Below are 13,702 nucleotides of genomic sequence, written 5' to 3' on the forward strand. Positions count from 1 at the left end.
TTCCTCGCTTTGTTATCTCCAACTCTGTTCTAGTTCTCCTTGCTCCATCTGACCTCCAATCTCCAACCCGATCGCGCTCCCACTTTCTCCATGGGCACGCCGGACTTCCACTCTCCCAGGAGACCCTGCGAGGCCCATCTAAGTCCAAGCGGCCCAAGTCCCTACGGGCTCCTCCTGGGGGGACCTCGGGCTTCCAGTGGTGAAGCTCATCCTAGCCTCTGTCTCCTCCAGTGCTCCGTCCCCTGGGGGCAGTTCCATCCTGATCCCTATCAGGTGTTCCTCCACTGCCCCCAGACAAGGGTCCACCCCTGAGCGCAACAGCAAGTACCCAAACCTTAAATAGATCCCAAGCTTCTGTCCCTTATTGATTAATAGCTGTTTATGGACTTCTCCTCTAGGAACTTCTCTAAACCTTTTTTAAACCCAGTTACAATAACTGCCATAACCATATTATCTGGCAATGAATTCCAGAGCTTAACTATGCATTGAGTGAAACATATTTTTTTCTGATTTGTTTTGAATGAGCTACTTGTTAACTTCATGGAGTACACCCTAGTCCTTTTATTATCTGAGAGAGTAAATAACCATTCTACAATAACCTGTTCAAGTTATTTCATGATTTTGTAGACCTCTCTTATATCCCCCAACCCCCCTTAGCCATCCTTTTTCCAAGCTGCACAGCCCTAATCTCTTTAGCCTTTTATGACTGGGAAGTCGTACATGCTCCTTATTATTTTGGTCATCCTTATTTGCACTTTGGCCAGTGCAACTATATCTTTTTTGAGTTGCAGTGACTAAAACTGCACACAGTATTCAAGGTGTAGTCTCACCATGGAGTGATATAGATGCATTATGACATTTTTTAGCTGCCATTCCCTTCCTAATAATTCCTAACATTCTGTTTGCTTTTTTAACTGCCACAGCACACTGAGCTGATGATTTCAGTGTATTATGCACTATAACTCCTAGATCTCTTTTTGGGTGGTAACTCCTAAGTTAGAACATAACATCATGTAACTACAGCAATGGTTATTTTTCCCTCTATGCATCACCTTGCACTTATCAACATTAAATTTCATCTGCCAGTTGGAAGCCCAATCTTCCCCTCTCACAAAGTCCTTCTGCAATTTATCACATCTTCAAATTCTCACTTCACTCATCGTACCCCTTTCCAGATCATTTATAAATATATATTAAAATGCACCGATTAATGTACAGATCAATGAGGCACTCCACTGTTTACCTTTCTTCACTGTGAAAACAGACCATTTAATCCTACTCTCTGTTTCCTGTCTTTTAACCAGTTTACAATACACAAAAGGCCATTCCTCCTATTCCATGACTTTTTAGTTTTCTTAGAAGTCTCTCATGAAGACATTTGTCGAACGCCTTCTGAAAATCCAAATCACCACGTCTACCAGTTCACTTTTGTCCACATATTTATTCACCCTTCAAAAAAAAAAGGAGATTTGTAAGGCAAGACCTCCCTTCGCAAGGAGCCAGCCTGTTCCTGGATTCTCCGTTGTTCCAGCTCATCAATCCAGGAGGCTTCTGAGGTCCATTACTTCTTCAAGGTCCTTTTGTTCTTCATTGGAGCTCCTGTGTCTTCCGAGGTCCCTGGTCTCTCGTCAGATCCCGTGTTCTCTCCAGATGTTCCTGTTTCCAGATGTTCCAGCCCTGATCCCGAGTTCCTCATCTCCAGCTCCTTGTCCTGCTTCCAGGTTCCCTTCTTATTCATCCTTCCTGGTGTGCCTCTGTCATGGTCCGAGACCTGCCCATGGGGAGCTGTGTAGGGCGCTTCGTGGCACAAGGCCTACCTTCATGTCTGCAGCACAAGTCTCCAGAAGGCTCCTGTTTTTCACCAACATCCATTGCTGAATCCAAGTTCCAAGTCTTGAATCTTGTTCCTGGTATTCAGACTACCTTGTACCTACTTCTGTCCATGCCCTAGACTCAGCCAGAACCTGCTCCGCTTCTGCGTGGTCCGCAACCAGCCACGGGCAGCTGTGTTGGGCGTGCCTTGGTGCAGGCCTCTCCTGAATCTTCGACATGTCCCTGGATCCAACTTTTCACTTCCTCGCTGGAGTCTGCTTCACTTCCGGCATGGTCTGCAACCAGCCATGGGTGGCTCTGTAGGGCATGCTGTGGTGCAGTACTCAACCCGTACTAGTACCCATATCCTGAGTCCTCACCCAAGCCTCTAAGTATCCTGAATCCTCATCTATACTCTGAGTATCATGAATCCTTGTCCAAGTCTCCAAATGCCTTGTCTCGTCCAAGCCTCCAAGTGTCTTGACTCATCCTAGTCTCCAAGTACCCACATCTTGATCTTATTCCAGTACCATTGCCTGTCCTTGACCTCTGACCATCCTGTTGCACCTGCTGTTCCTGTAAGCATGTCCGAAATGGCTATCACGTGGCCGGAGGGCTACCCCAGAGACCAGCATTGCGTTGTTGGGTCTCTTCTGGTGCGTTCGGGTTCGGCAGAGGTCAGGGCCCCTGGTCTTCAGCCTGTCCACCCATGCTCGGACATGTCTTACTTGCCTTGGCGCTTCTTCAGAGTTCCTCTGGGGTCGTGCCGTGTTAGGCCACACTATCTCCCCAGAAACGGAACCGTTCCCTAGCGCTTCCCAACAGATCTGGTGTAGAGCTGTTTACAGATTCTACGAGGATTCATTGTAGCAAATGTCTGAGATAATCAGTTCAAATTTATAATAACATTTTCATAGTGGTTCCTCATGGAAAAATAGCACATACATTCATAAGTAGCATGTATTCATGCATATGCTATTTTATGAAAATTGGAAGCATGTGTGTATTTTTGGTTTTGAGTGTATATTTTAGTTTTAATCTGTTTATTGAAGATGAACAAAAATATCAACAAACAATTCCTGGTGTGCAGTGATTCTTATGCGCCCAGGGAATAATAAATCATACATGAAGTTTTACAATTTTCTCCCCTGCATAAGCCCAACCCCCACCCCACCATATCCATGACCCAACTCAAATAATCATAAACAGTCATAGGTACTCCTCAGCATAAAGAAAGAAAGAAATTAATAAAACAACAAAAATAAACCTCAAGGTTAATTAAGTGCTAAACTTCTCACCTTAGGAGAAAGAGATTGTATGTACTTGTCACAACTCGCCATAAAGCGTTATTTTTACAAGATCTGACAACATCAACATTTTCCATCTGCATCAATGCACGTAGGCTATTCCTCCATGCTCAATATGCTGGAACCTCCTTTTGGCACCACACCGACAGTATTATTCCCCCCCCCCCCCCCAAGACAAGCTTTTCAGAAGAACAAGCAATGCAAAAAAAGGTCAGTCTAGGGGCGTTCTGGGGCAGGTCAGGAAGTTTGCACAGATGTTGCTATTTTAAAAGATATATTCATGTATAAATTATCAGACTTATTCCTACAATTTTACACATGCTGATTGACCAGTGCAAGTGAAATCAGACTTGTCTGCAATTTTTGGTTCGGAGGCCTGGATGAACCGGTGGGTGTTCAGAGTGAGGTGCTAGAGGATCTAGGTGAACTGAAGATGGATTGGGTGAACTGATGCAAGTATCAGCAAACTAGTGATCTCAAGAATCTGCACAAGTATTTTAAAAGTGGTACACACACACACTTTATGAAATACCTGCCTCCATGTATTGATTAGCGTTATTACGGATACATGTTACATTTCTTTCACATCTAAAATATTTGTATGTATGTTTATAAACAGGTAGAGAAAGTAAGCACTTTCATTGCATTGCAAATATGCATGTATATTTTCAGATCAGAACCATGCTCCCGCTGCACAGTTTGTAAAATACTAGGATAAATCTCTATGTATCTACTTATTTATGCAAACCCAAGACTGTAAATAGGTTTGAAAGTAAGGCTCTTAGAACTGTTTACCAATCTGTCATGGTGAGTTGCCTTTGGTATTTTTTTAAATGGCTCATGATGAACTGAAGCAGAACTAGAACAATCGTCCACACAGAGATTGCAAAGAACATCTCATTCTTAGAGCTATACTGATATACATAACATTAACCATTTGGAGCAAGAGGCTAGCTAACAATCTATATTCTGCTCATATAATCTGAGTGTGGCTGAAGTTATTAATAGGAAGTCAGCCAATGATGGTGCTTTTTTATCTGAGTTTTAACATAACCTTTGAACCAAACATGTAATCAGAGCCCACAATGAAACAGCTGACTCTCTGTCCCATATGAAGCAGTCTCATTTCAAATTGCTGGCTCCAGAAAGAGAGGAACAAAGCAATTACATGACTCTCTATAGGGCCCTAAGACAGCATGGCTAAAATATTCCTGGTGATTGGGACTTGAACCTTTCATAACAGTGCATTAAAAAAATTCAAACCCCAAATATCAGGAGTTTCTACAGATCAGGCTGCTACCATTTAAAATGTTTAACCCATCAGCTTACACTGTGTTTGTCTAATTCAACCACAATGTGGACAACCAAGTGAAAAATGAAGGCCTAACAGTAAATTTGGCAAAGGCAAGCCTGTATTTTTTTCTCAAAGTTGAACAGTTTTCATGACCCCATAAAATCCTGCTTGGGATTGTATTATTTGCCCTTTGGCACTCAGTACTTTTGGATTGGAGCTGCAGCTTTCTCCAACTTGAAAGATCTCAATTAGAAACTTTTTAAGATACCGTAATTGAGCACTGGCATTCCTAAAGGTGCAAAAATTATACCAGGCCTTATCAGGCTATCATCGGTGCTTTTGATTGATTGGGACAACAAAAGGAAAAAACGCAAATAACAAAAAAGATAGATACTGATTAATAGCCAAATAGTCATGCGTATGCTATATCTAACATCCACCCAGTATCTTACAGGTCAACAGAAAAGTCACATTAATCTGTAGTCACTCATTCATATTTTGGACAAATAGAATGATTCCATTAAAAATGCAAGGACAACATCTTGAACTGGCACCAAAAGGAGGGAGTGTATGTGAACCATGGAAATGATGGGAGAAAGTAATACTATTCATGCGCCTCATGAGGAAGGTTTTACACCTATGAAACATCACTGTAGTGTTCGGGGGGAAGGGGGCTATTACCTTGGCACCCACAAGACTCAGACATATTATTAAAGAGTAACCACCTCATTCATAGGAGACATATTCAGAGAATGCTGAGGACTGAATAGCTCAGTGTATCATCTGGAAAATGCAAATTCATGCTGTTGGGGACAGAATTCACCTATAAGACCCAAAGAATCAAACTCTGAGCATAAAAAAAAAAGAAAATTACACTGCAAAGAAAGTATAATGTCCCAAAACAAAGGGTTAAAGTTTATTGAAGGTAAACTAAAAAGTCCAATAGTTTAAAAATATCAATAGTAATTATTCTTAAAAAAAACAAAACAACACAACCCAGAAGTACAAAAAATAGCAGACACAATTGTTTTACAGTTCACAGTCTCAAAATGCAATCTGCAATCTACATGTACTTTGAGTAGTACACTGGCAAGAAAAATTGATCTTCCCATAAGTCACAAAGGTCTGCTCTTCAGAAACCATTTAGGTTGTAGAAAATTCTCTTTCCACATGAACTAATAGTATTTAGTTCCTCCCAGAAAGACTCCATTCCAGTAGAATTTAGGAAAAGTAACCTTCAGAGTACTTCAGCTGGAATTCCTCCCGGAGTTCCCTTCCAACCAAATGAGAATATGACCTACACTCTCACAAACTCACAAACGACAAGGCTTCTTGCTTTCTCCTGTCCAGAAGCCCAGAAAATAAGCAATCACTCCCTGCTTGTCTCCAGCTCCCTCATCAATGAACTCCCCTCAGGACTCTAGGCATCCCCTTTATAACTTTAGCTCACTAATTCTCTTATTGGGAGATGGACTGTCCTGTCACTCACAACTACCACCACTCCCTGGATCCTCCCTCTGATGGAATGTTCCTCTGCTCTACCATACAGTCCTACCAAAGGAAAAGAAAAAAAAAACAAAACTTATCCCAGAAGAAGTAATTACTTAGAGCTAAGATTTGTCTGATCCAGTATCATCCCTAGGAAATTACAGAGAAACGTGAGTGGCCACAGATCCATATAGAGAAGTAGGAAGAAAGTAAACTGGGAGATTAGCAAAGTTATTGTGACAAATGAGGAATTAGCCCTAAGGCATAAGCTAGTAACGTAACATGGTATGGGTCTTTACGGATTAGATAGCAGCCCTCTCTCAGATAGCAGCATGAACATAAGGACATAAGAACAGTGGAACCCTAGTCCCTTATCCCAGAAGAAGTAATTACTTAGAGCTAAGATTTGTCTGATCCATATTGTTCAACACTTTGCAGGAGGCAGTCGAGGCTGACATGGAAAAAGCAAGACTTCTGGCAAGGGAAAATGAAGAGTTACTCTCTTTACTGACGATAACAGAGGTGAGAATTTCACCTATCAACCCCCCCCCCCTCCTGTTTCCCCCCACTTGTCCTAAAGACAAGTCTCTAATGAGTGACTGGCAGAAGCTTCAGTCTGCCCAAAAGGCCATTTTGTTCATCACCAAGGTTATCCTGTACATGGCTTCCTGCATTCAGCTCTTTTACACCCAAACCATAGAATAAAATTCTTCTAAATCTATGCATGGCAACATATCTGTTCTGTTCATATCTTTATGAACATAAAAATAAATACATAAATAAAAGCTTAGCTGCTGAGTCAGGCCTTCAGCAAATCTCGATAGTATATGTTGTCTCTCTATAGTATATGCTAGACAACTCTGATGCTTTCTGTCCTAATGCCTGCTCCTCAGATGTGTATAAAAGATGTTCCTGCTTAGATATCACATTGTCCAATTCTTGACTGTATGTTCATCTTCTATTATGTACTATTTATTTTATGTATTCTGTTCCTTATGATTAAGGGTAGGTAAATTCTCATGTTCCAACATTTACTAGGGATGATGGCAAAAATTTCCCAGCTTCAAATATAGATGCGTGGCAGGACCTTCCAGTCCGCCAGTGTATGCCCTTAGTTCCATTCTAGATAGTCAACAATCTGAGCTTTCCATCCCTCTTCCTTCCACCTAGGAAAGCTGTGATTGGTCACTCCTTGCCTTTATGATCCTGGTCATTTTGTAAATCAAGATGTGGCTATACTCAGTTCAGGTCAGGCACTCAGCAGTAAGGATCTATGTTTTCTCCCTCCTGGTGAGGCCTCCCTGACTCATCAGGCTTTTATTTTTTTATGGGAGTTTTCTCTGTGCATACCCTGCCAAAGAGTTTCTTGAAGTTTAGTTTCAGTAAGGACTTCTTTGTGCTAGAACCCCTGCCAGACTCTCATTCCAGGTCTGAAGACCAATGAGCCTATTCACTTCCGGAATGTGGCAAGCACTGGTGACAAGCTTGGCAGTGGGAGGCATTTGAAGGCTAGAAGATACCTAATTTTGGAAGGGACTGTGTTTAATTCTGCTCCTTTAAAGAAGGCCATCCTTACTGACTGGACTCAGAGGGCAGGGGCTGAAAACAAGGGAGCTGATTTACCCCATGAAAGTGACAAGCACCTGTGACATCCGAACACCAGTCTAGAAGATTTTTGGACTAAGAAAGTATTTTCTTTTTTGTTGTAAGGACATTTAATTTAGCTACTTCTCACTGGGAGCCAGGCTGGATTAGCAGGTTCCTCAGACCACAGACTTTTCAACACAAGGAGTCGCCATTTCTGAACATCTAAAGGAATCAAGTAAGATATTGGAGAAGTCATCCAGATCTCCACCTATATGGGACGAAGACATAGGGCTAGATAATCTGTGAGAATCTCAAGCCTTAGGTAGGACTGTTTTGTTCATGTTAGAAGGGGACCCCTGTCATAGAAATCCCAGTAGGTCACTGGGAGAGCTCTTGAGCACACTTTACACCATCATGGGAAGTTCTACCAGCTTGCTGACACCTACCGAAGATGTATACACCCTGCCTTAAAATCAACTGTAACTGCACACTTATTTAAAGATGGACTTTAATTTGACTTTTGCCAATCAGTAAAATTATTATTTAATACCCAGTACGTGTCCTATCTGTTTGTCATAGCATCTCTCTCCCAAGGATGCCATAACTGTCAACACACAAAGGGATTTTCACACTACTGTCTGGGCCACAGATGAGACCCTCTCCCCATAAAAAGAATCCACCTCTGGGAAATAGAGTGCAAGCGAAAGGAGAAACACAAACCGGAGTAGCCCCTGAAGTATACTGATTATATTTGTGTACCCTGGGACATTAAACACCCTGCAAAGGGTTACATATGGACTTTTCAAAATATTTCTCAAAACATTCAAAAATTGCAATCTGTCTTCCACCTTGCTTTTAACTGGACACAAGATACAAAAACAGAGATCCAGCCCTTCCTTCCAGGAGTTTCTCAATCTCAGTCAGGAGTGGATCCAAAATATCCAAATATCGCTCTCAATCTCCAAAACTCTAAAAATCTCTAATCTCAAAACCTCTTCACTTGACTAGGCCTTGAGGACCTACTCAAAGTCTCCTCTCAATAAATTCCTCTACACAGTGAGATCCTGGGATGATGTCCTCTGAAAATTCCCTTCCCTTCTCTACTTTGTCTTCCCTCTTCTAATCGTGTGCCACCACCCTTTCATTACTGCACATTCTTAGTGGCAAGTTATACCCTTGAGACCCATCCCAAAACAACAGGTTAGCCCAAAACCTGAGGAGGTGCAGGATATGAAAAAACCTTTCTACAAAAATATCAACATGACCATTGTGAAAATTGTTGTGTGGGTTCTAATCCTCTCTACAGATATAAACAGGATGGTGTCAGTGTAGAGGGTAGCCTCTAACATGGTTAGCGGTCTTTATTCTAAAGCATATGGGAACAGACTTAACAATCTAAACATGTATGTCCTTGAGGAAGGCAAGATAGAGGAGATATGATAGAGTTATTTAAATACCTCAAAGTGTTTAGGCATGGGGCATAGCCTCTTTCAAAAGAAAGGATAGTCTAAAATGAGGAGTCAAGGGATTAGGATGAAAGGGGGCAGACTCAGGAATAATCCAAGGAAATATTTCTTTACAGAAAGCATAGTAGTTGCATGAAACAGCCTCCCAGTGGAAGTGGTGGAAACAGAGATAATATCTGAATACAGAAAGCATGACATATACATATACACAGATGATCTCTGAGGGATTGGTAGCAATTGTAAAGCTGACTAGTTCGTGTGGATTGGCAGACTACATAGGCCATAAGTTCTTTTTCTGCAATCACACTTCTATGTTTCTATATATAAGTGAGAGAGTACCTTCTAGGTTTTCTGGAAAACTGTTTTCCCTGCATCTGTCTGAGTCTTTTCTGTTTGTATTCCCTTATGCAGAACCAGTGGAGATGGTAAATAATTTATTCTACTCCTAGGCTTAAGGCCTAGCTTCTTTTCTGAAGAAACAGGAATGTAATAAATAATATAAATAAATAAATACATAAGAGTCCCTGGAAGGATCACGGGGACACAAGCACAGGAGGAACAACATGCATCAAGAAAGTACCATCATTTATCTCAACTGAAAGAACGAATAAGTAAAATGTCTGCTGATGATTAATTGTGCTGTATATTGCCAGAAATGCATTCTTTGTACTAGGGGATTTGTTGCACTATTAAAACTTGTTTTTGTTAATGTCTGCCTATTTTACTATGAAAGCCTGTTTAAACTGATGAAGAGTGAAGACACCCTCATTTTTGCATTACATAAATCTGACATTATTGAATCCACCAATTCAGTGTGCACTGAACTTCTTATACCAGGGTTTGAGTTCACCTGAGGTGGATGTGCCAATGGACTAATATTTGTAGGAGGACACCATTTGCTTGTGGGAAGTCTGTTCATTCAATGAAGGGAGAAATTTCCCTATCCCGTAAAGATCACTCTCTGAGTCCTGTCTACTGCAGAACCCCACTTTCATTCTATGATGTATTGTTGACTCACCGCTGTGGTGGCTCAGGGTTCTGGGTTTTCTAGAGTTATATTGTTGATTTTGAAGTCTTTATTATTGTTGTTTAATGTAATGTATTTATTTACCATATGCAACCACAAAAACAAGTATACTAGAATGTGAACCGTATCTTCAATGTGCTGTCATCAAACAAAATTTCAAAAAATATATTATATTTTTACTTTGAAATTGAAATTGTAACCGCATCAGCAAGCCAGACAACGGCTGGCTTGCTGATGCGGTTACAATTTCAATTTCAAAGTAAAAATATAATATATTTTTTGAAATTTTGTTTGATGACAGCACATTGAAGATACGGTTCACATTCTAGTATACTTGTTTTTGTGGTTGCATATGGTTTGATTGACAAAACAAGCGCTTTGGTTCTTTATTTTTTGGCATGTATTTATTTACAACATTTATATGCAGCACTATCAAGAAATGTAGGCAGCTTACAGATAAATATTAATAAAATCATAATATTAAAACAATAAAAATGCATAAAAACTTTAAAACATATATGATGTTAAAACAGACCTATAATAAATATAAAAAATGCAAATAAACATAAAAACACAGCTGAGCTTAACCAAGAGCTAAACACTTTTCCCTCTTCCCTACCAGGTTCTGTAAATAGTATTATTAATCCCACCCAGCCAGTGGTTCTCCCAGAGGTTGAGAGGGGTGGCAAGGAGTAATAATTTAAATTATTATAAATAGGACAATAATAGGTTACTGGATTTAGTACAATTTTATTATACAATAAAAAATTGAAAACCAGTTGGCAGGTAAAAGGCGCATGTTAAAAATAGTTAAAACAATAAAGTATCTGTTTTAGATTATCAGCCCTCTGGGGATAGGGAAATACCTACAGTATCTGAATGTAATCCACTTTGAAGCTCTGAAAAAAGTGCAAAAAGCAGAATATAAATCTATATAAAAATAAATATGTGTATATTTCTTTCAAAGGGCTTTCCAAGTTAAAACAAATATGTTTAAAACACCACAATTTTATTATTTTTCAGACAATAAACTTTCTTTCACTTCACTTTTTGTGGCAAAACTATGGAACAGAACAACCAATCAGATAAGTTGTTTTTCTAACTTATTTAAGCGTAAATTTATTCTTGACCTTGTGATAAGAAATGACCCTTTTTTGTTATTTTTGTTTTTCAGATAATCTATGCATCCAGATTTTGCCCAGGTAAGCATGTATATATATCCAGTGTTTTTATCCTATGTGTCCTTCAAGTTTATTTATAACAGTAACTTTCTCTTTGTCTGTTTCTCTTCTATGTTATTTTAATGTCACTGTCTGGCCAGGCTGCTGGCACTAGCCTTTAAAAAGGAGATAGTGTAGCTTTTAAACTAGATAATGGGGGAAAGCCGGCAGTCACTCAGAAGTGCATTGTTCAGAATAATATACCTTTGAAGGATACTGAGAGAACAGGGAAATTAGGGCATCCCAGCAGAGAGGTTGCAATAAATGCCAAAGTCAACCAGGTGTTTTTAAGGAAAGAGCAAAGATTCTGAATTACTCTTGTCAACTGATGAGCAGGTTGTAAATACAAACAAAAAAAAATACTTTGAAATGTCTGTATACAAATACTTGAAGTCTAAAAAATAATGGCTGATTTTAAATGGGCTACACAGGTAAAAATGAGGGGCTACGCATGTGGACGGGCCTTGCGCGTGCCGCGGGCATTTTTGGAAGGGCCCAGGCCACGCGCATAAACCCCACATCTGAGAACGGATTTTCCAGGGATCTGACTAGAGACAACGGGGTAGATTTTAAAAGAAGCGTGCGCATGTCTATGTTATAAAATCTGATACCTATGTACACAGGACTTTCATTTAACCTATGGGACTTAAAATTCAGATTTGAGTTTCATAGTAAATATCAGTCTAGTAACTGAATCTATTTAGCTCCTGTATTTTGTACTTCAATGTCTTGGAAGAAGTTTGAATTCCCTTACATTTAATTTGCTTGTTAACTGATTTTCTGAGTTACAGAGAAGGTTCTCAGTAGTGCTTGAACACTGATTGAGGGCCACAGCCACTGCAAGCAGTAACCTCTCGGAACATTCTGTTCTTTAGCCCTTCAGCACTAACCCTCTGTAATCAGAATAATGCTCCTATTAATAGTCTTAATTAATTTTGTTGCAATTAATATGATGTTAAACCATGTCACAACTTTCTTCATACAGTATTTTCTACAGTCACACCTCTAAAAAGGAAGCAAATGTCCACTTTACTACTCCACTTATATTTTACTTTTGACTGCCTTTTTTTTTTTTAACTTACCTTGTTTAATAGAAAGGAAATTTTGTTTTTAGATCGTTTCAATACTCGTTTTCCTCAGTTCACTTTTACTAAATCTTCCACACACTTACTCTCACAATTAAATTTAGAAAAACAAAACAAAAACGGCTTTTCCTTGTTTCTGTGTCTATTCACTATGGAGTTTTGCAGAACTCTCCAATTATTTTCTCTCATAAAACCCAGGGACGGTAACTTTAAAACAAGCTCCCATGAGCCTACATACACTGGAATTTTAAATTGTCCACACAAGTGCATGCATATAATATAAAATAAGCCTAGCGGGCATATGTGTGCTCCTAATTTAAGCGGTTATGCAAGAAAATGCTATCCGTGTATCTTTCCTTAGGACTTGTCGACTTTTACACATGCAAGCGAGCACATTTTAAAACATACGCACATGAAAGAAATATCCAGTTTGATCATTTAGTCCACCAGTTTGCCAATCTACGTCTAGGTCATCAAGACCTCTCTGGTTCTTGAGTCTACACCGAGAACCCTCACCCAATCAGCTTTTGGTTATAATGAGTTTTTTTTCAAACTTATACCTGATAAAGAGCAGAAGTAAATATGCGGAGCTAACAAATGTACTGCGTTTGTCATATTTAAAATCATGATTTATATATGCAAATGTTGGCCCTGTCCCAGAATGGCTCTCTGCCTCCCCAAATCTGCCCCTTTTTTCTGTGCATCCGAGTATATATATGCATGTAATTTTCCAGATTTAAAATAAGAATTGCTCACATTGGGCCTATATCCTGGCACATTTGGGCCTTTTTACGTGAGCAGCTCTTTTAAAATTCACCCGAAAATGAAACAATTTCCCTCTGCCTCTGTTTTCTGTTTCTCAATCCTTCAGACAACATCCCCCACTGTAAAGCAAATCCACATCATTCCAGGAATTAATATTCTGGTGAATTATTCAAAATAGTTCCATCTTTTAACTTTTTCGAGGACTTTAATTCTACTCAGAAAAAACTTCCATTATCCTTTCCAAAGTGTCCATATTTTATACATTCTACTAATTACAATTAGAAACCAGAGAATACCATCAAATCTGTGCTTTGAACTGAAATATATCTACCTATATATTCCTCCACCTCTCCAGTTTCTAGTAAACTTGTTTTCATCCCTTGGCATGAGGCTTTCAAGTGCAGTAAACTGGTACAGTGTCTATGCAAATTAGGTAAGCCCAAGGAACTAAAGCAACTTTGGAACTATTGTGTTCCTCATGTTCGTTTCCCAACTTATCATAGGCTAGCATGGAGTAGGGCATTTGTGAAATGTGACACGATGTCACATTTTGCCCTTAAAAAACTTTGTTTTGATTTTAAAATGATGTAGGTGGTTTCCCTGGTTCTTGTCTCATTTATAGGGTCATTTTCCAACTTGTGTTATAGCGTT

The 13,702-nt window shown here is 39.6% G+C and overlaps 1 protein-coding gene across 2 annotated transcripts in view; it reads right to left on the bottom strand.

The window, feature by feature from the left end:
- The window catches only part of LOC115085194 (cadherin-7), a 351,275-nt gene that overhangs the window by 58,206 nt on the left and 279,367 nt on the right, over positions 1-13,702 (bottom strand). The window lies entirely within an intron of this gene.

Source organism: Rhinatrema bivittatum, chromosome 2 (assembly GCF_901001135.1).
Source record: "Rhinatrema bivittatum chromosome 2, aRhiBiv1.1, whole genome shotgun sequence".
Classification (NCBI taxonomy): Eukaryota; Metazoa; Chordata; class Amphibia; order Gymnophiona; family Rhinatrematidae; genus Rhinatrema; species Rhinatrema bivittatum.